Here is a 27,097-nt window from a genome sequence, read left to right as displayed (position 1 = left end):
TAAAAATATTCTAACATTTGAATGTCGACCACGAAGGGATTTACGGCCCAATTATAATTTCTCTAAGCTTATCATTTTTCATACACTCATAATTTTTCATAAATCCAATTATATAATTTTTCCAGGTTAGTTATAGTTATGAATAATTAATTTTGTACATTGTCAAGTGTCTGAGGCCAAATTTGAACCCAGTTATTCCTGAATCCAGGACCGGTGCTTTATCCACTGTACCACCTAGATGCCTTTTTTTTTTCCAGGGCAATGAGGGTTAAGTGACTTGCCCAGGGTCACACAGCTAGGACGTGTCAATTGTCAGATCTAAACTCACATCCTCCTGACTCCACGGCCAATGCTTTACCCACTGTACCACCTAGCTGCCCCTTCCTCCCCCATTAAAAATTTGTTACTAAGATCTTGTTATATTCAAATCAATATTAAATTTATAAAATGCCTAATATGTGTGCTAGGCTCTGGAAACATAAAGTTTTGGGGTTTTTTTAAATAATAACCCCTGCCCTCAAGCAGCTTAAAATCTCAATGTATTAGTTTAAAAACAAACAAAAACAAAAAACAAAGTGGTAAAAGTCAGCTCCTGGGAATAAAAAAAAAATTACCACCCTATTTCTCTAAAACTGTCAGTGACAGATTGAAGTCTAAGTGCTGACATTTCTCTCAAAGTCAAAGTAATGAATATTTAAGAATATTGCAGAAGAACAATTCTCCATGAAGGAATATTTCAAAAGGGGAAAAACGGTTTGTGAGTATCTGTCATTTACCACAATCAGGGAAGGAGACAAGACAACTTGAGCTGCAAGAACAGGAAGGCAGCAGAGTCTGTTAATAAGGAAGGTGTCAGCCTCTCCCACACACTAAGGCTGCCTACAGACAGGCAACTAGATGGCTCAATAAATAGAGCATTGGATATGGAGTCAGGAAGATCTGAGTTCAAATTTGACCAGAGACACTTACTAGCTATGTGACCCTAGGCAAGTCACTTAACCTCCGTTTGTCTACCAAAGAAGGAAATGGCAAACCACTCCATTATCTTTGACAAGAAAACTCTATGGACAGTTTAGGTGTGCTAAAGGGGTCACAATGAGTAAGACACAACTAATAACATCTGTAAGATCTATTTTAGGTGGCAGAGTGGATAGAGTACTGGGCCTGAAGTCAGGAGGACATCTTCATGAGTTCAAATCTGGCCTCAGACACTTACTAGTTGTGTGACCCTGGACAAGTCACTTCACCCTGTTTGCCTCAGTTTCCTCATCCACAAAATGAGCTGGAGAAGGAAATGGCAAAACCTCACCAGCATCTCTGCCAAGAAAACCCCAAATGAGGTCACAAAGAGTCAGACACAACTGAAACCACTCAACAACAAGAAATCAGATTGGGCAGAGAAGCAGGAATAGTCAGAATCTCTGGGCTAGTATTCCTAACAGGCCCTTCAAATGTGAGTACATCTCTGTGTTGACAAGAAGGGAGAACAAGAAAGGCAGGTAAGAATTCTGTGTGGCAGGACTGAGGCAGTGGAGGGAGGCTGGTGTGCCTAAATGGCTTTCTTCTCCATCTACTGTCTTTAGTGTCCTGTGCTCAGCTGGAAAGGTACTGTGTGCCAGACTGTGCTACTACCTGCCTGAGGTGTGGGACACAGAAAACATGGAAAGGTATAGGGGACGACATCTGTGTTTCAACCTCCCTGTCATCTCCTTCTGGGCCCTTCCATCTCTTCAGGGCGTATAAAAGATTGAAGAACCGGACACAGTCATTGACTGATAAACCTACCCTTCTACAATTCAGAAGGGTCTTACCTTGAACCCTAAAAGTCATTAAGGGCCCACTGATTTTGAAAGCAGAAACAGACAGCTGACAAGAAATAACTAGACTTGAGTATCTTAAGTAGAAAGAAGGCTCACTAGGGGTCAGGTGAGAATACTTCCACGGAAAGTTCACCAACAGAAATAGGTACTTAATTTGGGAGCCAATCAAGAACTAGGAGAAGCTCGACCTGTACTCAGTAGATTAGTTTGGCTAAGAAGTGGGTAGAGCAGGTGTAGACTTCAGCAGAGGCTGAGTGTCCTAATGGGACACAACAGAACTCACCTAGTGAGTTCTTCCATGACAGACAGAATCTAAAGGACACTGTCATCATTCCAGTCAAATAGAAACAATTATTTGAGACAAGATAGTTGTGCTTGATTATATTTTTAAACAATCTGTACAACAAAGAATATAACTGAAATGGAAAGAGCACAATCAGTAATATTTATAGCAAATATAACTGATCAAAATGACATCTAGGGGCAGCTAGGTGGCACAGTGGATAGAGCACTAGCCCTGGATTCAGGAGTACCTGAGTTCAAATCCAGCCTCAGACACTTGACACTTACTAGCTGTGTGACCCTGGGCAAGTCACTTAATCCCGACTGACTCAGAGAAAACCAAAAGAAAACAAAACTTGACACCTAGATTCTATCAGGAGCTGTTGGAAAGGCACAGTGGTGACTCCAAGTCCACTACGAGTCAATAGTCAAAGGAGAGGAACACTTTCCAAACATGGAAACACAAACAACACACTCACAAAGAAGTGAGTGATTCAATTAATCAAAGACCCCTTTCACAATCAAGCTGGATCTAATGGAGTTAATAAAGTGTAATGCCTCCCTTCGAGGAGCTTACATCCTAGCGAAGACTCTTCCCTCTACTTAAGGTAGTCAAGTCTCACCGTTTCTTGTCAGATCAGGAAAATCAGAGTTCAAATCCAGCTTTATACTTACTAAGCTGTATGACCCTGACCTCTGCCTCAATTTCCTCAACCATAAATTGGGGGTGATAACACCTATCTCCCCAGGATTGTTGTGAGGACTGAATGAAATAATAGTTTTAGGGGGGCAGATAGGTGGCACAGTGTATAAAGCACTGGCCCTGGATTCAGGAGGACCCGAGTTCAAATCCTGTCTCAGACACTTGACACTGGGCAAGTCACTTAACCCTCATTGCCCCACAAAAAAAAAAAAAAAGGAAAAAAGAAGTAATAGTTGTAAAGGGCTTAGCACAAAGCCTGGCACATAGCAAGTGCTTCATAAACATTTGTTTCCTTCCCTTTTTCAGAAAGAAAAAGTCAATACCTGGGGTAAAAAAATAATAGGCTGCCTGAGGAATGGCTTGAGCTTGCTTCGTCAGACTGCCTCCATCCTTTCTCTGGGTCTCATGTTGTTTTCCAAGGAAGAGGGGGTGGGGACATGGAAGGGGAATAGAGGGGCTGAGCATGATTCCTTTGTATGATGCTGAGGAAGGGAGCTTCTATGGGGGGTCTGGGGGGAAAGAGTCTGAGACCACTCCAAATGTCAGGATGAGAGCTGTGGTTTTTTCCTATAGATTCATGGTTCCCAATCTTGACTAATACAAAGGTTCCCTTTGAAAAAATCTGTGTTTCCTGGACCCCACCATGAGAATGGGTGAGCTATTTGAATTTGTTTGATTGTGGAAGTACATGGGGAGAAAAAGTTCTTATGAATTCAGCGGCACTCAGGTGAATTCCTACACTATCCAGTAGAAAGTTAATTTGACACCTCATGAAATTGGAGAGTAAACAATCCAGAGGACAAACTGTGAGAGAAAAGGTCATGTCATTATGAAAGGCTGGGGGAGAAATGTTTCCTGTTAAACACAAACAAAGCATGGATGACATAAAACTGTCAACACAAACACCCATTATTCAGCCTCCATGTTTTGCTGGAGCTTAAAAAAGAGGTCAAAATGATGATGCTTAGCCCACCTAAGGGTTCTAGGACACCCTGTAATTCCCTGGTCCCTGGGTTGGCAACCAAGAGCTAAAAGGATGGAACCAATTTAGGTTTTGGAACAGTGACACAGTCAAAATAGCCCCGCAGGTATCGTGGCAGTGAAAAGGATGTTGGACTTGGACTTAGGAGAATTAAGTTTAGATCCCACCTCACTGGTTCTGTAATTGGGGGCACATAGAGCCTCAGTTTTCTCATCTGCAAAATAAGGATACTACCATTCAATAAAAAATTTATTTAGCACAAACACAAAAACTAAACAGTTCCTCCCTTTAAGAAGGTTATAATCTACTGGGGAGGGGGGAAAGAGATCAGCCCATGCACTGGTAAATGTAAAATATGAATGGAGTAAATATAAATTAATGGTGAGTGAAGGGGAGAGATCAGGAAAGGCCTGGGGGGAGACAGCACTGGTGCTGTGCACTGGGAGATGACCAGGAAGCTATGAAGACAGGTGATGATGGGATGAATGCTCTACCCAGAGAACAAGCAGGCTAGTTTAACTGGAACACAGAGTGCAGAGGAAGGAGAATATTGTGCTGGAAAGACAGAATGAAGCAAGCTTGAGAAAGGACTGGTGAAGTTTAGACTAGCGGCCACTGGGAGCCACCTGAGCCTCTTGAGCAAGGAAGCCCCTGGTCACACCTGTGTTTAGGAATACCGAATCAATGGTAGTGATCCTTGAGCCACCTCCTACCCTACAGAAGTCCTAGGAGAAAAGCGCTCTGCCCATGAGTCATTACCATTTGGGAAGATTCATCGGGATTGAATTCAGGAGAAAGGGGTAAGGGGCAAGGGTAGAGGGAGGTGGCGAAGTTGAAGCACCAAACACAGTTAAGTGCCCATTGCAACAGTCTAGGTATGAGATAATAGGCCCCAGTGATGAGACAGTGATAGGAAGTACCACCAAGGACTTGCTTACTACCTACAGAACACTAGTGAAGGTGCTTGGCTCGCTGTACAAAGAGGTATAAGACATAACCTCTCTTTCAATGAGCCTTCAGTCTAGTCAAAGGCTACCAGCACGGTACAACAGAAAGAGGACTGGATTGAAATTTGGTGGATCTGGGTTCAGATCTCAACTCTGACACCTATTATATTACCTTCCTTGGTAATAAATGGGGCAAGACGCTTTACCCCTTGGGATCCTGCTTGTAAAGCAAAGGAGTTGAACCAGATGATCCCTGAGGTCCCATTCAGACCTAAGTCTATGACTCTAAATGCTACAACAAAGGAAAAATCAATAAGATTAAGTGATTAATTGAATATTGCAAGCAAGGAAGAGAAAGGAGTAGAAAATCATTTTTCCAGTCTGAAGCTTGAGTTATTGGGAGGGAAAAGCACTAGTTTTGAAAGGCAAAATGCCCTGGCAAGTTTTAAATATGCTCAATCTAAAGTGGTGGCAGGGTGGCCAAGTAGGACCATTCATCCACTGGTTGAAGAAGCAGGACCAGAGCTCAAAGAAGATGAAGATTTGGAAAATCTCTGCATACAGGTTATAGATGTAGTCGTGAGTTTGTGGATGGCATGCCGGTATTCCCGAAGCTAAGAGGACAAATGGATGAGTCAAGCATGAGGTGGAAACTCAGCCAGGCCTATTGGCTTGTGATTTATTGGGAAAGAACAGAACCACTACTTAATGACAAAGCAACTCCGGAAGTCTTTAACCAGCAAGCCAGAGTCAGAATGACAAGGGCCGTGATGGAGTGGAGAAGTTACAAAAGGAAGAAGGCTGTCATCAGGACAGGGCCAAACACCTCCATCAGTCTGTCTCAGCCCCCATAATTAAGGCAGTTTGCCATTGGCTCTTACTCAGTATAACAATTCTCTGGGAGTGGAGGCTACCTAAAAAGACACACATGGTGGCTGGGCGTCCTGGTATACACAAGTAATCCCTATTTCTAAGGAGGTAGAGGCAGACAGAAGCCTGGAACTTGGGAATTCTGAGCCACAGTGGGCTAAGCCAATCAGGTGTCCTCACTAAGTCCAACCCCAATATGGTGAGCCCTCAAAAGAGGGATGGGGAGGAGGCGGCTAGGTGGTGCAGTGGATAAAACACTGGCCCTGGAGTCAGGAGGTCCTGAGTTCAAACCCAGCCTCACACACTTGACACTTACTAGCTGTGTGACCCTGGGCAAGTCACTTAACCCTCATTGCCCTGCCCCCCCCCCCAAAAAAAGGATGGAGTACAATCAGGCTGTCTAAGGAGGAGCAGAGGAGCAACTGGGTTTGAAATGGGCCAGATTAAAATGTCCTTGCCAATTATCAATGCATTAGGTCATAGGTGGCTACTACACTTCCAACCTAATGGAGATAGGGAGACAGAACAAAGGAAGGAAGGAAGGAAGGAAGGAAGGAAGGAAGGAAGGAAGGAAGGAAGGAAGGCAGAAAGACATGGGCAAAAGCTCAAGAGGGAGGAGAGGTGGATAGAGGAAAGTCACTAAGGTTACCATCCAAATGATTAGAAAAAAACACTACAAATGTAAACATACAATTCTTAAGTAAATAACAGTTAACTGGTATTCCTGAAAGCAATTCAAGTCCAACTTGCAAATTTTCTGCAAGTATTTAACTGTTTAATTGACATAAATTGTTAAGGTGAAAACAAGGGGTGTACCTATGTTTAAACATAAAGCTACCAAAGTATGAAGGTTTAATACATAAAAATTTAAATAGTTGATTTGTTTAAGAGGAGACACTGACACACAATACTGTCAATTCAATGACAGTATCTGGAGCTAAAAGAAGCTTCCTTGTCCAATCTCCTCACTGTCCAGATGAGGACATTGAGACCTAGACAGGTTAAGTGACTTGCCCAAGCCCATCCAAATAGTAAACAGTAGTCGGGATCCAAACCCAAGTCCTGTGAGGCTAATGCTAGGGCTCTTCCCATGATACCATACTCCATTCATCAGACTATTACTAGGTGCCTACAATGGACAGATCATGACAAACAGATAATGCAAAGATCAATTAGACAAGGAAAGTTCTTCCCAGCTACTCCACCATTTAAGAGGACACCCAGGAAAGTCTCATCATTTCCCACCTGGCAACTTTCCTGAACTTTGTGATGTTTAGAAATTCATCATTCTGCAAGATGAAATCAACTCTCAAACTCTCACCTCTTCAGATCATTTCCCACTGTGGCTACAGGATTTCATCATACTCCCATGTTAGATAAACTCCTCTCCCCCTTTTCAGCCTTTTTATGTGTTGTCATCCCCGCTTAGATTTGAGTTTGAGGCTAGGAACTGTCTTTGTTTCTCCAGTGACTGACACAGAGTAGGTGCTTCATAAATGTTTGTTGATCCCCCTTGTGTTCAAGGTGTTTATGATCTCAGTGAGAAAACCTCAGAGGCATGTTGCTCCTCTCCTCCAAAAATACAGAAGTATGAATGAGAACATATGGGTATACAATCTCATTTCTTTTTCATTTAAAAAAATTCCTAGGATAAACACTTTAAAAAAAATTCGGGGGGAGGGGAGGGAGGGAGAAAAATCTGAAATTGTAAAGCTTGTATAAACAAAAGTTGAGAACTATCTTTACATGTAACGGAAAAAACAAAATACCTTATATGTAAAAAAAAAAAAAGGGAAAAGGACCTATGTGTAACAAAAAAACAAAAACAGGGGGCAGCTAGGTGGCGCAGTGGATAAAGCACCGGCCTTGGATTCAGGAGTACCCGACTTCAAATCCGGCCTCAGACACTTGACTTACTAGCTGTGTGACCCTGGGCAAGTCACTTAACCCCCATTGCCCAGCAAAAAAACAAACAAACAAACAAACAAAATGTTTATAGCAGCTCTTTTTGTGGTGGCAAGAATTGGAAATTGAGGGGATACCTGCTAGCTGGGAAATGGCTGAACAAATTATGGGATATGATTGTGGTGAAATACTATTGTGCTGTAAGAAATGACAAACAGGATGGTTTCTGAAAAACCTGGGGAAACTTACATGAATTGATGCAAAATGAAGTGAGCGGAACCAGGAAAACTTTATACACAATAGCAGTATTGTACAATGATCAACTGTGGTTGACTTAGCTATTTGGATCAATAAAATGATCCAAGAAAATTCTGAAGGACTTAAAATAAAAATGCTTTTCACCTCCAAAAAAAAAATTCTAGAAAAGTTCTCATGGCAGGAAAAAGTGATAGATTTAGAGTAAGAGGCCTGGGTTCAAATCCTTTTCTGCTACTAAGTGACCTCAAGCAAATCACTTTAACTCACTTGCCTTTAATTTCCTCATCTGTAAAAGGAGATGGTTGGACTGCTTGACTTTTTTTTATGCTTTGAATCAGAATGCACATTTTTATTTATTTTTTAAATTTATTTATTTACATGTAAAGATAGTTTTTGAGTTCCAAATTTTTCTCCCACCCTCCCTTCCCTCCACATTCCTGAAGCCAGGAAGCAATTTGATATAGGTTATACATTACAATCATGTTAAACATATTTCCGAATTAGGACTGATTAACTTCTGGGCAGCTAGATGGCACAGTGGATAAAGCACTGGCCCTGAATTCAGGAGGACTTGAGTTCAAATCTGGCCTCAGACACTTGACACTTACTAGCTGTGTGACCCTGGGCAAGTCACTTAACCCTCATTGCTGGGGGGGGGGGGGGGGCTGGGAAGGACTGATTGACTTCTAATGTCCTTTCTAGTTCTAAATCTACATGTGTATGGTCCTGATGTCACATGTATTATTTGTTTCAAATGACAGTTTAGTTAAGTGCAGGTCACTTTCATTGGCTTTTCCCTGCCTCTGTTCATCTGCCATGTCCTTGAGTGACTTCTCTAAAGTTAATGTGTGCAGTTTTCCAGATGCAGTTACCTTGTTAGCTGAATTTGGCACAAGTTTTCCTTTGTTACACGGGCAGCTTCAAAGGGGCAGGGGGAAACTGGGAAAAGATTCTTATTTTTAAAGGCAGAAATGGGATTTATTCACGGAGAAGGGGGAAGAGGAATAAATGTTTTTCACTGGAAGTTGATTAATTGTTGTTCTTTGCCAAAGTATTATAGAATGAGTAGTTACATAATAATCCATCCCCCCCAAAAAAATAAACAACCAAAAAAATGATCGTCAATATGATCCTCTGACCCTGCTTACCCCACTGTGGTGAAGTGGCAAATGCATTCCATTAGGAATTAGAAGTGCAGGGTTTGAATTCCAGTTCTATTTATTCTGCCTGTAGGATCTTTTGGGGGGGGGGGGCTGCAGGGTAATGAGGGTTAAGTGACTTGCCCAGGGTCACACAGCCAGTAAGTGTCAAGTGTCTGAGGCCGGATTTGAACTCAGGTCCTCCTGAATCCAAGGCCGGTACTTTCTCCACTATGCCACCTAGCTGCCCCCCTACCCGTAGAATCTTAAGCAAGGTACCTAATCTCTCTGGTTTCCCTGGCTTCCTTTAAATCTCAGCTAAAATCTCACCTTCTGCAAGAAAATTGTTCCAGTCTCCCCTAATCCTTGTGCCTGCCCTTCATGTTCTCTCCAGTTTATCCTCTGTGTGTGTGTGTGTGTGTGTGTGTGTGTGTGTGTGTGTGTGTGTGTGTGGTTTATATAGACTTGTTAGCATGCTGTCTCTCCCATTAGACAGTGAGCTCCTTGAGGGCAGGAACTATTTTTACCTTTCTTTGTATCCCCAGTGCCTAGCACAGTACTTCGTAGATAGCAAGTGCTTAATAAAGGTTTGCTGAATTAATTTGTCTCTGAATTTCAATTTTCCTTTCTTTTTTTTTTCTTTTTTCTTTTTTTGGTGAGGCAATTGAGGTTAAGTGACTTGTCCAGGGTAACACAGCTAGTAAGTGTTAAGTGTCTGAGGCTGGATTTGGACTCAGGTCCTCCCGACTCCAGGGCCAGTGCTCTATCCACTGTGCCACCTAGCTGCCCCTCAATTTCCCTTTCTATAAAAAATTAGGAGAATGATCTAGATGACCTCTAGGGTCTTCAAGCTCAAAGTTTCAGGATCTGGATGTGGGAAGTGGTCTCAGATGTTAAGTAGTCCAAACCTTTCCTAAAGAGAAAATCCCTAATACAACATTCTTAACAGATAGGCATCCAGCCTCTTCCTGAAAGGTTCTGGTAACAGTGGGGCTATGAAGTGCCAAAGCATCCTGTTCTTGTTTGGGAAGGCTTTAATCCATTAGGAAGGAAGGTCTTCTTATGGCATCCAAGTTAACTCTGTGAAACTTCTAACCGATGCTCCTGGTTGCTATGAATAAATGCAGTCAAGTATTATCCCTGCACTACAGATTGTTGTTGTTTCTCCTTCGTTTTCAAAAAGGACCAATGACAGACAACACAGTGTAATATCTTGACTTGTATATGAATGAGATTTAAGTGAAGCAGCATCACACAAAGTCCTCAGCCTCACTTTCTCTTCCAGAGTCATCAAAGGCCAGTGGCAATAGAAAAGTCAAGATGACTGGCCATGACCCAGGATTCCGGGTATGACTTTGGTGCTTCTGATGTTTGACCAAGCTCTTAATTGTTTTCAGCTGCCCTTACACCAGGGGAAGTCTTCACATGCTTAGGGTAGACATCCCCTAACTCACACATGGGTTTGAGGTGTTTAGCCTGGGGGCTGAGAGGATTTTACCTGGGTGTGGCCTCTGCAAATGCTACAGCTTCTTGGAGCCACAGGTGAGTTACATTACAGCTAGAGAAACCAAGAGTTCTGTCAAATAAATGTTCAACATAGGATCCAGAATGAGAACCCAGGATTCCTGACTCCCAGCATCAGGAGCTTAGCAATTATGAAGTCCCTCATTTCATAGGTAAAGAAAGTGATAAGCATACAGGTCCTAAAAGGCAGGGCCAAAATTTAAACCCATGTCCTGGGACTAGAGAACCAGCACTCCATCAACTTCACCACATTAATGTCCTCATCACTATTTTTGAGCAACAGCTGGATGGGGTAGTGGATAAAGTGCCAGGTCTGGAGTCAGGTAGACTCATCTTCCTGAGTGACCCTGGGGAAGTCACTTAACCCTGTTTGCCTCAGTTTCCTCATCTGTAAAATGAGCTGGAGAAGGAAAGGCAAACCACTCTAGTGTCTTTGCCAAGAAAACCCCGAATAGGGTCATGAAGCATTGGACTTGACTGAAACAACAGACCAACAACACTATTTTTGCACAACTCTTAAGAAAAAACAATGACTAATAAGTTATTCTTAGTGTTAACTAGGACCAGTATATACACTTGGACACACATGTATTAATAGCTTCTTCTCTATTCAGACACATTCAAAAGAAAACCAGACTGCAATCACTGCCTTCAAACGCTCATCTTACTCTGATACAAGTAACACCCAGAGGTCTTGGAAGGTAGAACATGATGTTCTCCCTGGGATAGTTAATAATGGAGCTTGATCTCAATGCCAATATCCAAGAAGGCTAATAAAATCTTACCCCAGCAATCTGTGCAATGGTTCTGTTCAAATTAGCCTAGGATAGGAATTTTAGCTAAAAATATTTATTTCCCATTATGTGTGAAGAGAAATGTAAAACAAGGCCTGCAACACTTTTATGTGCAAACATTCCACTGACCTTTAACATCCTATTAAATGTAAATTCGAACAATAAAGGAAACAGCTAGAACACATACAGAGTCTCTCTCTCTCCCTCCCCCCCCTGCCCCCCTTCTCTCTCAGACCTTGTGTGGTCTCTTTGAATACCTTGATGATATGCCCTAGAATAAAGTTCTCCAAAAAAAAATTTTTTTAACTGTGCTCCATAAAAGCTAATTAGTAGCTCATCCAACAACTGCAGAGTGTTTCTGCAGCTGTTACCAATTACTGCCTTCTCTTGGGAAAAACATGAAATGAAACTGGAAGAATCTCCCGTGAAAGCTGATCCCCCAAAACTTGGCATCTTTGACTACAAAGCTCTGTCCTGTCCAGCCGCACATTACAATTTCCCTTGAATGAAATTATCCCTCTACTCCATGAATTCAGGAGGAAAAAGTTTATGTATAAAAACCTGAGTTAAAGACAAATGCAGCCTCCAGAACCCCTAAGCAAGTCACCGAACTTTTGCATGGGCAAGGCAGAAGGTTCTGATTTACTCAGCAAGAGTCTCCTCACCCCAGAGCTCCCTAAACCACTGAAACCCCAGATACACGTTCTCCGCCCCGCCCCCCCTCCACCCTCTGCCAGCCCCTCTCTCCTCTTGCTTTCTCCCAATCCCAAATTCACTCTAGCTGCTGCTTAAAAGCATCACTGACTGCTTGTCTCTTCTGAAATCTCTGGCTGTAATCACTTAATGCTTCATCTTATATTTACATATATATGATTTAAAATACATATTTAATCACATAGACATAATTAAAAATTAAGTGATTTGATTACAGAGACTAAAGAACCCTTGTTTTCCACTGCAGCTGCTTTTGAGGAAAATTGGAGATTTCGATTAAAAAAAAAAAAACAAAAAGGAAACCAGGAAATGATGCTAAAAGCAGTGGAGAGAGGGAACATGAAATCAGTATAAACTGAGTTCAAATCTGCCTTGGTAAGTCATTTATCCTCTCCCAGCCTGTTTCCTCATCTGAAAAATGAGTACCATAATTGTACCTACCTATGCAACTCAGTATATATGTGTGTATGTGTTAAGTGTGTATATATACATACATATGTATGTATACACATATGTATCTCTAAACGGGTGTATGTATATGTATGTATATATACATGTGTCTGTATGTGTGTATATATGTAGAAGTTAGGTGTATGTATGTGTGTGTATATATACACATACACACACACACACATAGTATTTTGCAAAGTTAAATGGTAGCTTGTTGTGGTGGTTGTTTATTCAGTATGTTTTAACTGCTTTTAGGGAAGGCACTTAATTTTGACACCAAAGGGGAGAGGACAAGGGAAGTGGGAGTGAGAGGGCATCCAGAAGGTCACACCAGAATCACAGTCACCAGGAAAACAAGAGTCAAAGGAGGCATCCATTCCTTAGGCCACAAAGGAGCTTCTAGTTAGTTCTTGGGTAATCTTTAGAACATGGCAGCTCTAAAAAGAAAAGAGGACCTATCATGCCAGGCTCTGGCCAGAAGGTGTGAAGAAGTCTCTGCCTCAGAATTTGGCAGATTACCCACTTTGGTGACATATCAAGAAGATGGAGGGGATATGTTTAAAACCTGTTTCAAGAAAGGCTGGGTCCAAAAAACTAGAGGGTTTTTTTCTGGATGACTACACAAAGCTTCAAGCCCAACTTCTACCTTTCCCCCTGGGCCAAGTATCAAGAATCCATCTTGATAAGCAAAACCAGGAAAACAATGATCACAACCGGGTAAGTGGGCAATGAACAAACAAATAAATGGATAGATAAATAATTAATTTAATAAATTAATGGATGGATGGATAATGAAATCAGTAAATGGCTGAAGTCTGTACAATTATAGTGACCAAGAGAGGTGGGGGCCAATGGATGTGGAATACTGAATTACTACAGAACTTGGCTATAGTATGTATTGTTGTACAGTATGCATAGATGTATTGGTTCATTTTGATGAAGGGATTTTCTTTCCTTTTTTTTCTTCTTTTTCTTCCCACTACACTAAGAAATGAAGGGCATGTAAACATGAAGAATAATTTTTAAATAAATGCTTAACAGGAAAACTAGGAGACAGTGGATAAAGCACTGGCCCTGGATTCAGGAGGACCTGAGTTCAAATTCAGCCTCAGACACTTGATACTTATTAGCTGTGTGACCCTAGGCAAGTCACTTAACCCTCACTGACCCACAAAAAAATAACAAAATGAATGAATGAACAAATAAATGAATGCTTAACAAAAGAACATCTCGAGACCTTCTAAGACCCAGACATGTAAATAAGTAGGATCTCTGCTCTGACACAAATCCTGGCATGTCTTTCAGCAATTTAAACCTAGGCACAACTACTGAATTACCACCAGGAAAACAAATTAACAATAAAGCCTTACTTACACCTTTTGAACTTAAAGACTTGATAAAGCAGAGGATGGGTTCATTTTACAGAACCCAAAGTTTCAAACTTAAGGAAATATCAGGCTGGGATATGTAATGTGAATCTAAATAGACTTTATAACCATTCAGACCCAAAAGCTACGAGAGGAGCTGTCAGACCTTCAGAGTGAGGAATACAGAGTACAGAATCAGGACTTCAAGGTATCAGACAAAACAACAACAAGCATGGAAGAAATTCATGGGCATGATGGCTTTAGGGTTGGGGAATTAACACTTGCCTGGGCAAAGTGTCAAGTAGCCAAAAGGCAAATTCTTTAACTTAGAGAAGTTAAGTAGGGACTCAGTTACTCATCCGTGAAATGAGAATTTTGAATAACAACAACAAGAGATTAGATTACATTTAAGGAAGTGCTCAAGGTCACAATGCTATTTATGTCTATAGACCTCACAACACCCCTGTATTATTATCCTCATTTTACAGATGAGAAGACTGAGATTAAGAGAGGTAAAGGATTTGCCTGAGGTCACACAGCTAATAAGTGTCAAAGGACATCTTCCAATTCCAGTTCTTGATCTGTTTCCACTATACCCTGCTACTTATAAAGTCTCTATTCCCTTCCAGATTTAAATTCTGTGGCTCTGTAAATCTAAGGGCTGCAAAGTTCTAACCACAAAGTAGTAAGATCTTGGGCAAAACCTTGGTAATATCCACCATCTTAACCCCTTTGTTACTAAAAGTTTTCAAATTGCTGTTGTTCAGTCATGCCTAACTCTTCGTGACCCCAAAAGGGGATCTTCTTGGCAAAGATATTGGGGTGGTTTGCCATCTCCTTCTCCAGCTCATTTTACATATGAGGAAACTCAGGCAAACAGGGTTAAGTGACTTCCCCAGGGTCACACAACTAAGAATCTGTGCCACCTACCGGCTCTACAACAACTGTATGGAGTTAATAAGAACTAGTGTTCACTGTGTGGTCAACTTTGTTGGAGCATCACTACTCCACAAAAGAAGGAACCCCTGTATCTGAAGGTTTTTAGTAACTCCTCAACTATTCAAGTCCATGTACAATGAGTCAGAACATGATGTGAAGAGTAAGTCTCTGAGAATTCATCCCTTTTGCCAATAATGCAAAATAGTAGGCCAGTAAGTGAGTGTGTGACAGAGGCAATGACAGGGCAAACTCTCTCCTAAAAAGAACACTTTTAGCTGGTAGTAGTTCTGAAATATGGAGCTAGGCAAAACACCTGAGACCCCAAGAACAGAACTCTGATGTGACTCAATAGTTAGGAATTCAAAGAACACTATCTTTCAAGTCTAGTGTAATAGCAAGAGAAAAGGATTCAGAAGCAGAGGACATGGATTCAAATCCTAGTTGTAACCCTGAGCAATTCCCAGCTCCCCAGCTTTCCCTCATCTGCAAACTGATCTTATCCTTTAATTACTTTGGGTTATATTTGATCACTAATATGACCAAATAGTCATACAGAAAAGGGGAAAAGGGTATTTAGCTATTTGAAGAACTGAGGCGGCCATGATCTGGTGGCCCCTTTCCTAAAGGTAGTGCCGAACAATGGTAAGAATATTGGGTTTGGACACAGAGGATATGGGTTCAAATCTCACTTCTTCCAGATACTTTAGGCAAATCAGCCAAAAGGCATTTAAGCACTTTAAAAGTTTCTTGATCTGTAAATTAAAGGTTTACACTAAATTACCTATAAGAATTCTCCCAGCTCACAATCTATGATCCTAGGTTCATTCTCCATCTCTCACTCACCATATTTTTCCAGAAGAAGCAGGCACTACAGCTGATTTTGAGGCTGGCGGTAAGTTTCTCTGGCACAGCCTGCCTGGGGCTGGATCTGTGTTGAACTCTACTCTGAGCCCAGCACAGGGGCCCCCTCTTGTAGAGCTTCTAAGCTGTCTTTGGCTAGAAAATAATCTCAGCCCATCTTTTTGTGGGTTCTGCTGCTCCAAGGGTTGTCTTATGGCTGTGTTTGGAGCTTTTAGGAGTCCACTCACCATATTTTTAGTGAAGCCTAGCCTAGCTTTTCATTCCCTTAAGATCTGTCCCTAAGCAAAGGAGGGTGCAATGGCAATTAACAATGACGAATCCAATAACCTCTTCTACCCATAATGATTAACTGCCACGAAAAAGATCTTCAAGTAATGACCTTTAATTGAAAAAGTATGCTAGGTGAAAATAATAATAATAATAACAATTATGATAATATTTGCTGACTACTCTCTGCATACACATGCAAGCTTAAGATGCATAGAATGAGGATGTTGCCCATTTCAAGGACTGGGCATTATTCTAGGTATGCACTTTTTTCAGGAACTAGCAATGACGTTCAGAATACCAGTGTCCAATGAATGAGGACACACAGGTTACCCTGGCAAAGCAGGCATGGAGCATTATAGGAGAAAATCTTTTCTCTCTTTAATCAAAAGGATAAAGGCGATTAAGCAGGAATTATTTGCAATGACCTACATAATTTCATCAGAGTTCCTGTGGCTATTAACAGAGAGCAGCTGACTTCCTAATGAGATGATCTGGATACCTTGGCCCTTTCAAGAGTGAGGCCAAAGAGCCTATCCAATCTACTGGAAAACAGTACAATTATATGAGGCATACTCCCCTAATCCGTGGCCCCTTCTCCTCCTCTGCTTAAGGATGCTTACCTCCCCTGGGAACTTTTTCCTATTCTCATGGCATATCAGAGAGACTCTGGAAGAAACAGACTAGGAGCGAGGGAGAAGGCTGGGTTTTATTCATCATGCGTGTTGACATGATTCCAGGGGTCAAAGGAAAAAAAAATCCTACTGCTTCCACCATTACCCACATCGGCAAACCACAAGCCTTCCAGCCAACTCAGCAGCAGTTTCCATGTCTCCACATCCTATGCAGAAAAGGGAATTGGGGCCACCCCTGCCAAGAAGAGGATTGGGTGGACCTGCATCCAGTTTTACAAGGGCCTTTATGAAGTTTGGCAACAGCAGTCTGTCAACTCAACTTGCATGTCCCTACTACACCCAGGAGGTGGCTTCAAACCTCAGAGACACCTCCTTTGTTTATTTATTTGAAAAGTAAGATTTGAAAAGATGGTCCAGGCCGGCCGAGGGGAACCTGTGGGATTGCAATGGGAAGGTGACCACCCTAAACCTTTTCTTCCTCTTTGCTCAGGATACCTACCTCCCTCCCACCACCACGGACCAAGGAGGCGGGTGGGGAGAAAAGAAGACATTCACCTCCTTCAAAACAACACGGCCCCATCTCCCCTGGGCTGTAACCCAGTAACAGCCACCTCCTGGGGTTCCAGCCGCCGCTGCATGCCAGCCCCTTCCTGGTAAGGAGGAGCCAATTCTTACCCTTGATGCAACTCTTTTGGAGAGGACAGGCGGACCGCAGCGATGCCAGCTATAGCGCGCAGTGCACAGTCACTTTCACCCTTCTCCCCCCAAAACGTCCCCAGCATGGCAAAAGTATAGGAAAGGCGCAACATACCTGGGAATGGGGACGGGGGGAGGTGCTACTGCCCCGCCTACTCCTCAGGCAGATACCAGGAGCAGCAGGATCCCTTCCTGTCTGCCGTCCCGCACACTTTGGAAGAAGTAAACCCTGAGCGTCCCGCGGCTTTGGAAAGTTTGGGCCAGGAGCAAAGCACGAGCGAGCCGAGGCCCGGGAGCTGCTGGCTGGCGCCTGGGGCTCAGTCGCTGCCCGAGTTGCCGGCCCGGCTACCGGAGCGAAGGAATCACCGGGAAGGGGCAAAAGCCGGCCGCTTCCCGCAGCCCCGCGGACAAGCCGCTCAGCAAGCCCCGCTCCTCGCCGGGGCACTGGGAGGAGGGGCCGCAGCTCTCGCTCGGGAGGTCACCCGGACACAGGCAGGACTCCGGCAAGAAAGTTGGCGGCTGGAGGCACCCCAGAGGAACTTTCGGGAGGTGCGTCAGGCCAGCTGCGGGGCCGCGCCCACTCCAAGAGGCCCGGCCCTCGCCTCCGCCCCCGGCTCCCGGCAGGAGCCCGGGAGGAGGGGCCGCAACCTGCCCGGCCGGCTTCGAAGTGTGCGCACGCCCCGGCCCACCCTCCAGCCGCCGGCCCGTGTCCTTCCCGGCTTGGCTGGGCCCCCTCGCTCCTCTGGCCTCTCCGACCGTACAACGCTTCGCTGCGTCTCCAGACACCGCCACCTGCACTCTCGGGACCCCAAGGTAGTCGTGCGCCTTCTCCGGCGCTGCGAGGGCGGACGGTTCCTAAGGTGAAGGAGGAGGAGCCGAGCGCAAAGGGTGGAACTCTCCTCCGAAACTTGGGCTGGGACTGAATGGAGTGAGCCGCGGCATGGGACGCACGGGGCTGCACCGTTTGTAATACACACGCCCCTTAAGAGAGGCGGCGGGGAGCTGCAGAAAGCGCTTTGGCTGTGGACTCGGAGAACCTGGGCTCGAATCTCCGCCCACGGTCTTGGACGTTGGACAGATCATCTCACCTTTACGTGCTAGCAGTAATATAGGGCATTATGTTATTTCCCGTGATCCTCAAAATGATGCTTGCCTAGCACAGAGTAAGCGCTTAATAAATGCTTGTCGACTGGCTAACTAAAATGAGGGAGTTGTATCAAGTAGTTTCAGCTCTAGAGCTATGAGCCTACGAATTTCCTCGTCCCTATCCCCAGGGAGTCAGCCAGCGGCCATCCTAAAGTGGACAAACGACACAACAGCAACCCCTTGGCTTTCTATGGCTTCTTTTTGCATTTATCCTAGCGCACAAAAAAATCGAAGACCAAAGTTTAAATCCCACGGGGCAAATACAGCCGAAGGAGAACCGCTCCCTCCTAACTTGCACAGGACAAAGTCATTGAAATGTGACTGTTCCTAACTTCCTTGAAGTGAGAGAAAGTTGATGGAAAGGGAAATTTGCAATCCAGCGTGTGTACCAAAAGCACCGCGGTTTTTAAAATCTTTTTTATTATTATTAAACTTTGGAGTTTACAAACTTTTTACTACCTACTTTTCTAGAAAGTTGGTGTCGATTGCTTTTGGCACCAAGGGAACCAAATATGAAAACTGAACGTAGGTTAAGTAACCGCTCCCTCCCCAAGAGGGAGGGTGTGTCTGGTTAGGCTGATCCATTTCACCCTACTCGAATTGACTCCAGTGTCAGTGGAGATAGGCTAGGCTTGGAAAGCAGGGTCAGGTTCTCCCTTTCTGCCTCCTTTCTTGGCTCGTCAGTCTTCTCAAATAAACTCCCTTTTCCCAATAGCCCCAGCCCAGCGTTTTGTCAGCTGCTCTCATTTCGCAGCTGTTCAAAGCTCCGCATTCAAGCGGTGCATCTCTTGGCAAGAGCTATGGCTGGAATAGGGATCTCCTGCTTCCCCGACTACAACGATCTAGTTCTTTCACCATGAATGCTTTGGGGCTGGAAACAGTCTTAGAGATTGTTGAGGACACCTCCCCCCCCCCCCCCCCCCCCCCGTCGTTGTACAGATTAGGAAAGAGAAGCAGCAGAGCTGGATTTGAAAGAGCATTTTGCTCAGGATTCAGAGAACGTGAGGAGGAGGAGTGGTAGAAGTGGTGGTGGTAGTTGTAACAGTAACAATCATAATAATAATTTGTTGTCCAGTCGTGTCCAACTCTTTGTGACCCCATTTGGGGTTTTCTTGGCAAAGATGCTAGAGTGGTTTGCCATTTCCTTCTCCAGTTCATTTTACAGGTGAGGAAACTGAGGCATACAGGGTTAAGGGTCACACAGCTAGTAATGTCTGAGGCCAGATTTGAACTCAGGAAGTTAAGTATTCCTGACTCCAGACCTGGCACTCTATCTACCCAGTCACCTAGCTGCCCTCAGACTTAGGCCTAAGTGACTCTATCCACTGCAATACCTAGCTGCCCCTGGTTCAGATGCTACCTTTGATGTTTACAGCATGTGTGACCCTGGGTAAGTCATTAGCCTTGGGAGTCCCCTCAGTTTCCTTGTCTGTGAAATGAAAGGAATGGCCTCTGAGGTTTCTCCCAGCCCTCAATAGGATCCATCACCTTTTCTATTACCTTACCCCTTTAGCTTGCGATTCCTGCTTGTGATCTTGACTTTAAAATCTCAGCTAGGGGGGCTGCTGGGTGGTTCAGTAGATAAAGCACCTGCCCTGGATTCAGGAGGACCTGAGTTCAAATGTGAACTCAGATACTTGACATTTACTAGCTGTGTGACTCTGGAAAAGTCACTTAATAACAATTGCCTCACACACAATAAAATCTCAGCTAGGGCAACTGAACCTCTGAACTTTGCTAAATACAGGGAACTAGTGGCAGGACTCCAATTCAACATATTAAAAACAGAACTTGTCTTTCCACCAAAACCCTCCACCTTTCTAAAGTTCCATGGTTATGTCAAGGTTCTGCCAAGGTTCTGCCATCCTGGAAATCACTCATGCCTGACACCTCTTTATCATCTTCACTCCTCCCTGGCAATCTTTAATTCCATTGTCAGGTCTTGTCATTTCTACATTTATAAGGTCTCTCATATGTGATATATCTGCTCTCTCCACTGACACAGCCACTACCCCAGTACTAGCCCTTATCACCTCTTATCTGGACTATTACAATAGCCTTTTAGTTGATCTCCCTGTCTCAAGTTTCTCCCCCCTACAGGCTAGCCTACAATTAGCTGCCAAAATGACTTTGATAAAGAGCAAGACTAATCATATTAACCCCATGCCCACCCCCCACTCAATAAACTGCAGTAGCTCCCTATTACCTCCAGGATCAAATATAAAATCCACTGTTAGTTTGGTTTTTGTTTGTTTGGTTTTGGTGAGGCAATTGGGGTTAAGTGACTTGCCCAGGGTCACACAGCTAATAAGTGTCAAGTGTCTGAGGCCGGATTTGAACTCAGGTCCTCCTGACTCCAGGGCTGGTGCTCTATCCACTGTGCCACCTAGCTGCCCCCACTGTTAGTTTTTAAAGTCATTCACAACCTTCCTACCTTTCCAGTCTTCTTGCAATTTGTTTTCCTCCATGTACTCCATGATATACTACACTGACCTTTCTTTCGCTCCTTCCAAGTGAAACTCCATATTCCTATTCAGTTCCTTTTCACAAGATGTGCCCATGTCTCACTATGCTCCCTGCTCACCTCTACCTCTTGGCTTCTCTGACTTCCTTCAAGACAACTCAAATCTCCACAGTAGATAAAGCACTGGCCCTGGATTCAGGAGGGCCTGAGTTCAAATCCAGCCTCAAACACTTGACACTAGCTATGTGACTCTGAGCAAGCCACTTAACCCTCATTACCCCGCAAAAACAACAACAAAGACAGCTCAAATCTCACCATCTGCAAGAGTCTTTTCCTGGTCTTCCACATCTTCATCCCTTGCTAGTGCCTTCTCTCTGAGATCACCCTCTACCTACTCTCTCTCGATAGATAGATGATATGTATGTGTGTACATATACATACATGTGTGTATATCTAGATGGCGCAGTGGATAGAGCACCAACCCTGGAGTCAGGAGTACCTGAGTTCAAATCCAGCCTCAGACCCTTGATACTTACTAGCTGTGTGACCCTGGGCAAGTCACTTAACCCCAATTGCCTCACTAAAAAAAAAAAAAATCTGGGGCAGCTAGGTGGGCAGTGGATTAAGCACTGGCCCTGGATTCAGAAGTACCTGAGTTCAAATCCGGCCTCAGACACTTGTCACTTACTAGCTGTGTGACCCTGGGCAAGTCACTTAACCCCCATTGCCCCGCAAAAAAAAAAAATTAACAATATAAAAAAAAAGAATATTCTATATCCCCAATACTTAGCACTATGTCTGGCACATAATAAAGGTTTGATAAATACTTGCATTAAAGGGATGTCCATCAATTGAGGAATGACTGAACAAGATGTGGTATATGATTATGATGGAATACCATTGTGCTATAAGAAATGACAAGCAGGATACTTTCAGAAAACCCTGGGAAATCTTATAGGAACTGATGCAAAATGAAGTGAGCAGAACCAGAACATTGTATATAGTAACAGCAATATTGTAACAATGAGAGCTGTGAAAGACTTAGTTACTCTTACCAATACACTGATCCAAGACAATTCAAAGTACTCATGATGAAAAATGTTATCAGTCTCCAGAGAGAGAACTGAAGAACCCTGAGTGCAAATTTAAGCATAATTTTTTCACTTTCTTTTTCTTGCCTTTTTTTTTGCAATATGGCTAATATGGAAATAAGCTTTGCATGATTTCACTTGCATAATTGGGATCATATTACTTGCCTTCTCAATGGATGAGGGAGTGGCTAGAAGGAGGGAGAGAATTTGGGACTCACTTTTTAAAAATAAGTGTTAAAAATAAAAAATTTTAAGTAGAGGAATTAAACATCTTTTTATAAATAAGTAAAGATGAAGGAAGGAAGGAAGGAAGGAATGATTGATAGATAAATGCTTGCTGACTTAGTTAAGTCTGGTAGGTGCATGGAACACTGGGCCTGGAGTCAGAAAGACCTGAATTCAAATTCAACCTCAGACACTTACTAACTTTGTGATCTTGGGGAAGTTGCTTTAACCTTTCTTTGCCTCAGTTTCCTCAACTGTAAATTGAGAATAATGATAGCACATAAAAGACTTAGCACAGTGCCTGGTGAATAGAAGGTGATATATAAATGCGTATTCCCTCCTCCCCAATACACATACTGATTGAATAAAACAGGTCCCTAGGAAGGAGGGGCAAGATTACTGCTTTCCATAAATTAGAGTGGGAACAATGATAACAATGGACATTAATATAGTACTTTATAGTTTATAAACTACTTAAATTATCATCTAATTTGAGCTCTGTAGAGTAGATGCTGCAGCCACTGTTATCCCCATTTTATATTTTATATCTATTTATAATGAAAGTGAAGCTCAGGGAAGTTAAGGGACTTGCCCAGGGTCACACAGCTCATTATGTCATCAGAGGCCAGATTTAAAGACAGATATTCCTGAGTTCAAGTCCAAAACTCTTCCCACTGTGCCATGATGCTGCCTCCTCTCCTGCAGTCATGTCCTTCTTGCATTGACCCATTGCTGAGTAATCTCTTGGAATGTATTTCAGTAATAGTAACCAAGTTAAATCCAAGATGGAGCTTTAGGCTTTCTTTTTCTTCTTCTTTCTTCTTCTTCTTCTTCCTTCTTCAGCAATGAGGGTTAAGTGACTTGCCCAGGGTCACACAGCTAGTAAGTGTCAAATGTCCAAGGCTAGATTTGAACTCAGGTCCTCCTGAATCCAGGGCTGGTGCTTTATCCACTTTGCCACCTAGCTGCCCCTAGGCTTTCTTCTTTGCTAAGAGGATGAGGCTTGGAGCTTCCCACCTCTTTGTGTGTAAGAGCCACTGGTTGACCTTCAGCCCAACCCTCCATGGCCTTGGTGGGGCCAAAAATGAGCAGCAGCTTGTGACCTAAAGCATGGCCCTCCATCCTTCCACTCGCAGCTCCCAAGTGATGGGGCCTATAGCCAGGGAGATGTCACTGGATAAGCAGGCAAAAGAAATGTTACAGTAGAAATAGCTGCAGGAAGCCCATGGTGACTTTAGGGAGAAAAGTGCTTCATCCTGGCCTTGTTCCCACCATTGGAATTTATAGGGTCAAAGTTTCACATTTCAGTCACAATGCACTGACTATACCCAGTGGGATAGTGGAACGAAAGTTATCACACAAAAAGACAATGAGGGAACCCAGAAAAGTTGTCAGTTATCTCCACCTGGATTCAATTCCACAAGCATTTATTCACTCGCATCTGTAGAGACTATGACCTCGCCTGGCAGCCAGGGTCTTCCACAATCTGGTTCCAATGTATAGTTCCAGGCTTATCTCACACCATTCCCCTCCACACACCCTGCATTCCAGCCAAAACTGACGATTCGGTCTCCCCCTGGTTCTTTCCGTTCTATATCATGGGATTATTCCTTGACAGGGACGTTTGAGGTCATTCAGTCCAAGCCCCCAATTACACAGATAAGTCTAAGAGAAGTTAAGAGATTTGCTCAGGGTCACACAGGTCACTCTCCTGCACCACGTCCAATCAGTTGCAAAGTCTTGCCAATTCTGGCTTCACACATCTTTTGTATATGTCCCTCCCTTCTATCCTTTGCTGCTTCCACCACCGTAGTACCGGGATTTTATCACCTTGTGCCTCGATTATTATTAAAACAGTGTTCTTGCCTCAAGTCTCTCCTTCCCTACAGTGACTCTGTGTGTGTGTGTGTGTGTGTGTGTGTGTGTGTGTGTACACGCGCTTGTGAGTGTTTGTCTATCTGTCTGTCTGTCTGTCTTTCTCTGTCACACACACTGTTACTTAATAAGCTCTAATGGATCTTATTGCTTCTAGGATCAAATGTCTGGCTTTTTTTTTTTTTTAGGCAGTCAGGGTTACATGACTTGCCCACGGTCACACAGCTAGTCAATGTCCAAAATCAAATTTGAACTCAAGTCTTTTGGATTTCAGGGCCAGTGTTCTATCCACTGTGCCACCCAGCAGCCACCTAGTTGCTACTTTCTGTACGGCTTTTAAAGCCCTTCCTAACCTGGCCCATTCCTGCCTTTCTAGTTTTCTCACACCTTACTCCCCCCCCACCCTTCCCTTCATGCACTATGATGCAGTGACACTGACCTCACACAAAATACTGAATTTTCTCTGACCATGCTTCAGGCCTAGAATTTTCTTCCCCTCATCTCATGGTCCCTCCCCCACCAACTTCCCTCAGCTAAAACCCAACCTTCTACAGAAAGCTTCTGCCAGTCCCCTTTCACGTTAGTGCCTTCATGCTGAGCTGATCTCCAATTCATCCCATATATCTGCTGTTGGTACATTTGCATGCTGTCTCCCCCATTAAGCAACTATAAGCAACTTGAGGGCAGAGAGAGTGTACTTGGGGGGGCATCTAGGTGGTGCCTTGGATTCAGGAGGACCTGAGTTCAAATCCAGCCTCAGACATTTGACACTTACTAGCTGTGTAACCCTGGGCAAGTCACTTAACCCTCATTGCCCCACCAAAAAAGAAAAAGAAAACGAGTGTTCCTAAATTTCTTTATATCCCCAACACTTAGAAAGTACCTGGAACATAGTAATTATATAGTAAACGTTTCTTGACTTGACAGGTACTATACCCTAGAGAAATTAAGTGACTTGCCCAGTATCACATTAGAAATTGTGTAACCTTGGATAAAAGTCATCTCGATCTTTTCATTTTTCAATAGTAGTAATGTCCAATATTCCAAAATGCCAGCATTTAATCATCTTCTTTCAAATAGCTTGTGAATTTGAGAACTACCTTCTTCACATGTTCCAACATTCTTGTTGAAATACTTTCCCATCCTTCAGGGTCCAACTCAGGTGTCACCTCCTTGCTGAAGGTTTCTTAGATGCCCCCAGTTATGGGGCAGCTAGGTGGCGCAGTGGATAGAGCACCAGCCCTGGAGTCAGGAGGACCTGAATTCAAATCCTGCCTCAGACACTTAACACTTACTAGCTGTGTGACCCTGGGCAAGTCATTTAACCACAATTGCCCACCAAAAAAAAAAAAGATAATAATAAAGATGCCCCCAATTAGAAGTGACCACCCCCCATCAAATTCTCTTTCTACTTTGTCTAGATTTCCACCTTTGCTCTCATTGTCTGATTAAGAAAGACAATTTGGAATAATGGCTAGAAGTCAGAAAAACCAAGATCCAAATCCAATCTCGGGTACTTATTAGCAGTTATTTAACCACAGTTTCCTCATCTGAAAAGTGACAACAACAACAATAATAATACTTGTAGTCCCTATTTCTCAGGATTGTTGTGAGATTTCAATGAGGTAATCTTTGTCAAGTGCTTTACAAATCTTAAAATCCTACGGAAATGTCATTATTACAATTTTTCTTGTTTATTATTTAGGTATAACTCTCATCTCCTTGAGGGCAACGACTGTCTTATTTCATCTTCGACTCCACAGTGCCTAGTTCAGTGCTCTCTATGTAGTGATTGAATTGGAATGACAAGAGATTAAAATGTAAGGAAGGGTTAATGCTGGGCAAAGGCCAGGAATGCAAACCTCTCTCTGGCTTGGCTGTTCTTGCGAGGATCTGTTTCCTATTGAGTACACACATTACAGCATTAGAACTGTTTTTCTTTTGGAAAGGAGTTTGAAATGTTCAAAGTTTATTTAAAAAGCATCATTATCCAAAGGCTTAAAGCTAGAAAGAACACTAGAGATCTTCTACTCCAACTCTTTCATATTACAGAAGTGGACAGTTAGGCTCAAAGAAAATCACTGACCCAAGATTGAGATTTGAATCCAGACTCAGTGCTCTTTCCACTTAACCAAATCTAGGAATGATTAACAGTTGGGATGAGAAGGAAGGAAGCACAGAGCCAAATTTGACATGAAATCTAAGAGGCTTATCACATTGGGTTTTTTTTTTTTTGGTTTTTGGTTTGGTTTTTCTTACCACACTGCGAAGATGTCTTTACATATTATTTTTAATAAAGTAGAGGGGGGAGTCATTAATTTGGACCATCCCTATGTTGCAATGTATGTTAACTACCTTAGAGACTTCCTGGGATGGTGGTTCCCTCCTCAAAGTCAAAAAGACCTGGACTGTTACTAGCTGTGTGACCCTGGGCAAGTCACTTAACCCTCATTGCACTTCAAAAAAAACCCCACAAATAAGACCTGGATTGTGTCCTGCCTCTGATACATACTGGCTGTGTGACTCTGGACTAGTGGCTAAATCTCCCTGTGCCCCCAGTCAGCTCTTTAAAACTAAGATAGCAAGGGAGTTATTGATCTGTATTTATAGAAAGAGTTTCTGTATCAGTAGTTCCTTACATGGATGTAATCAGGCTTTTGTAGTTGTGGCACCATCAGTACCATGTTTAAGGGAAGTAAAAAGACAAGTACTGTGACTTTAGAACTTTGACATTCTAATGCTTTCACTCCTTGAGAAAGTCAAGTCAACAAGCATTTAATAAATGCACTTACTGTTTTTCAGGAAATATGCTAAGTTCTGTATTCAATGAGCTCATATTTCTTTTCTTTTTCTTTTTTTTTTTTTTTTTGGAGGGAGAGACTTAAGATGCAACTTTATTTTAAAAAGGTTTTTTTTCCCTATATAGAAGGACATAGCATGACAAGTCACTGTTCTAGTACCTGCATTTTCTTGAATGAAAACTTCACAGGAGGCAGTTAGGTGGTACAGTGGATAAAAGCACCCACCCTGGATTCAGGAGGACCTGAGTTCAAATCCAGCCTGAGACACTTGGCAATAGCTGTGTGACCCTAGGCAAGTCATTTAACCCTCATTGCCCCACCCCCCAAAAAAGTTCAAATTAA

General features: G+C 43.1%; 1 protein-coding gene across 1 annotated transcript in view; it reads right to left on the bottom strand.

Annotated features, from left to right (window-relative positions):
* FHIP1A (FHF complex subunit HOOK interacting protein 1A) overlaps positions 1-17,684 on the bottom strand; it is a 394,460-nt gene extending 376,776 nt beyond the window's left edge. Inside the window, 1 exon segment of the mRNA XM_043970067.1 lies at positions 17,269-17,684. The gene's annotated coding sequence lies outside the window, so the exon portion shown is untranslated.
* Between the last annotated feature and the right edge of the window lie 9,413 nt (positions 17,685-27,097).

The sequence above is a fragment of the Dromiciops gliroides genome, chromosome 6 (genome assembly GCF_019393635.1).
Source record: "Dromiciops gliroides isolate mDroGli1 chromosome 6, mDroGli1.pri, whole genome shotgun sequence".
NCBI classification, from domain to species: Eukaryota; Metazoa; Chordata; class Mammalia; order Microbiotheria; family Microbiotheriidae; genus Dromiciops; species Dromiciops gliroides.
This window is presented reverse-complemented; position numbering and strand designations above follow the sequence as displayed.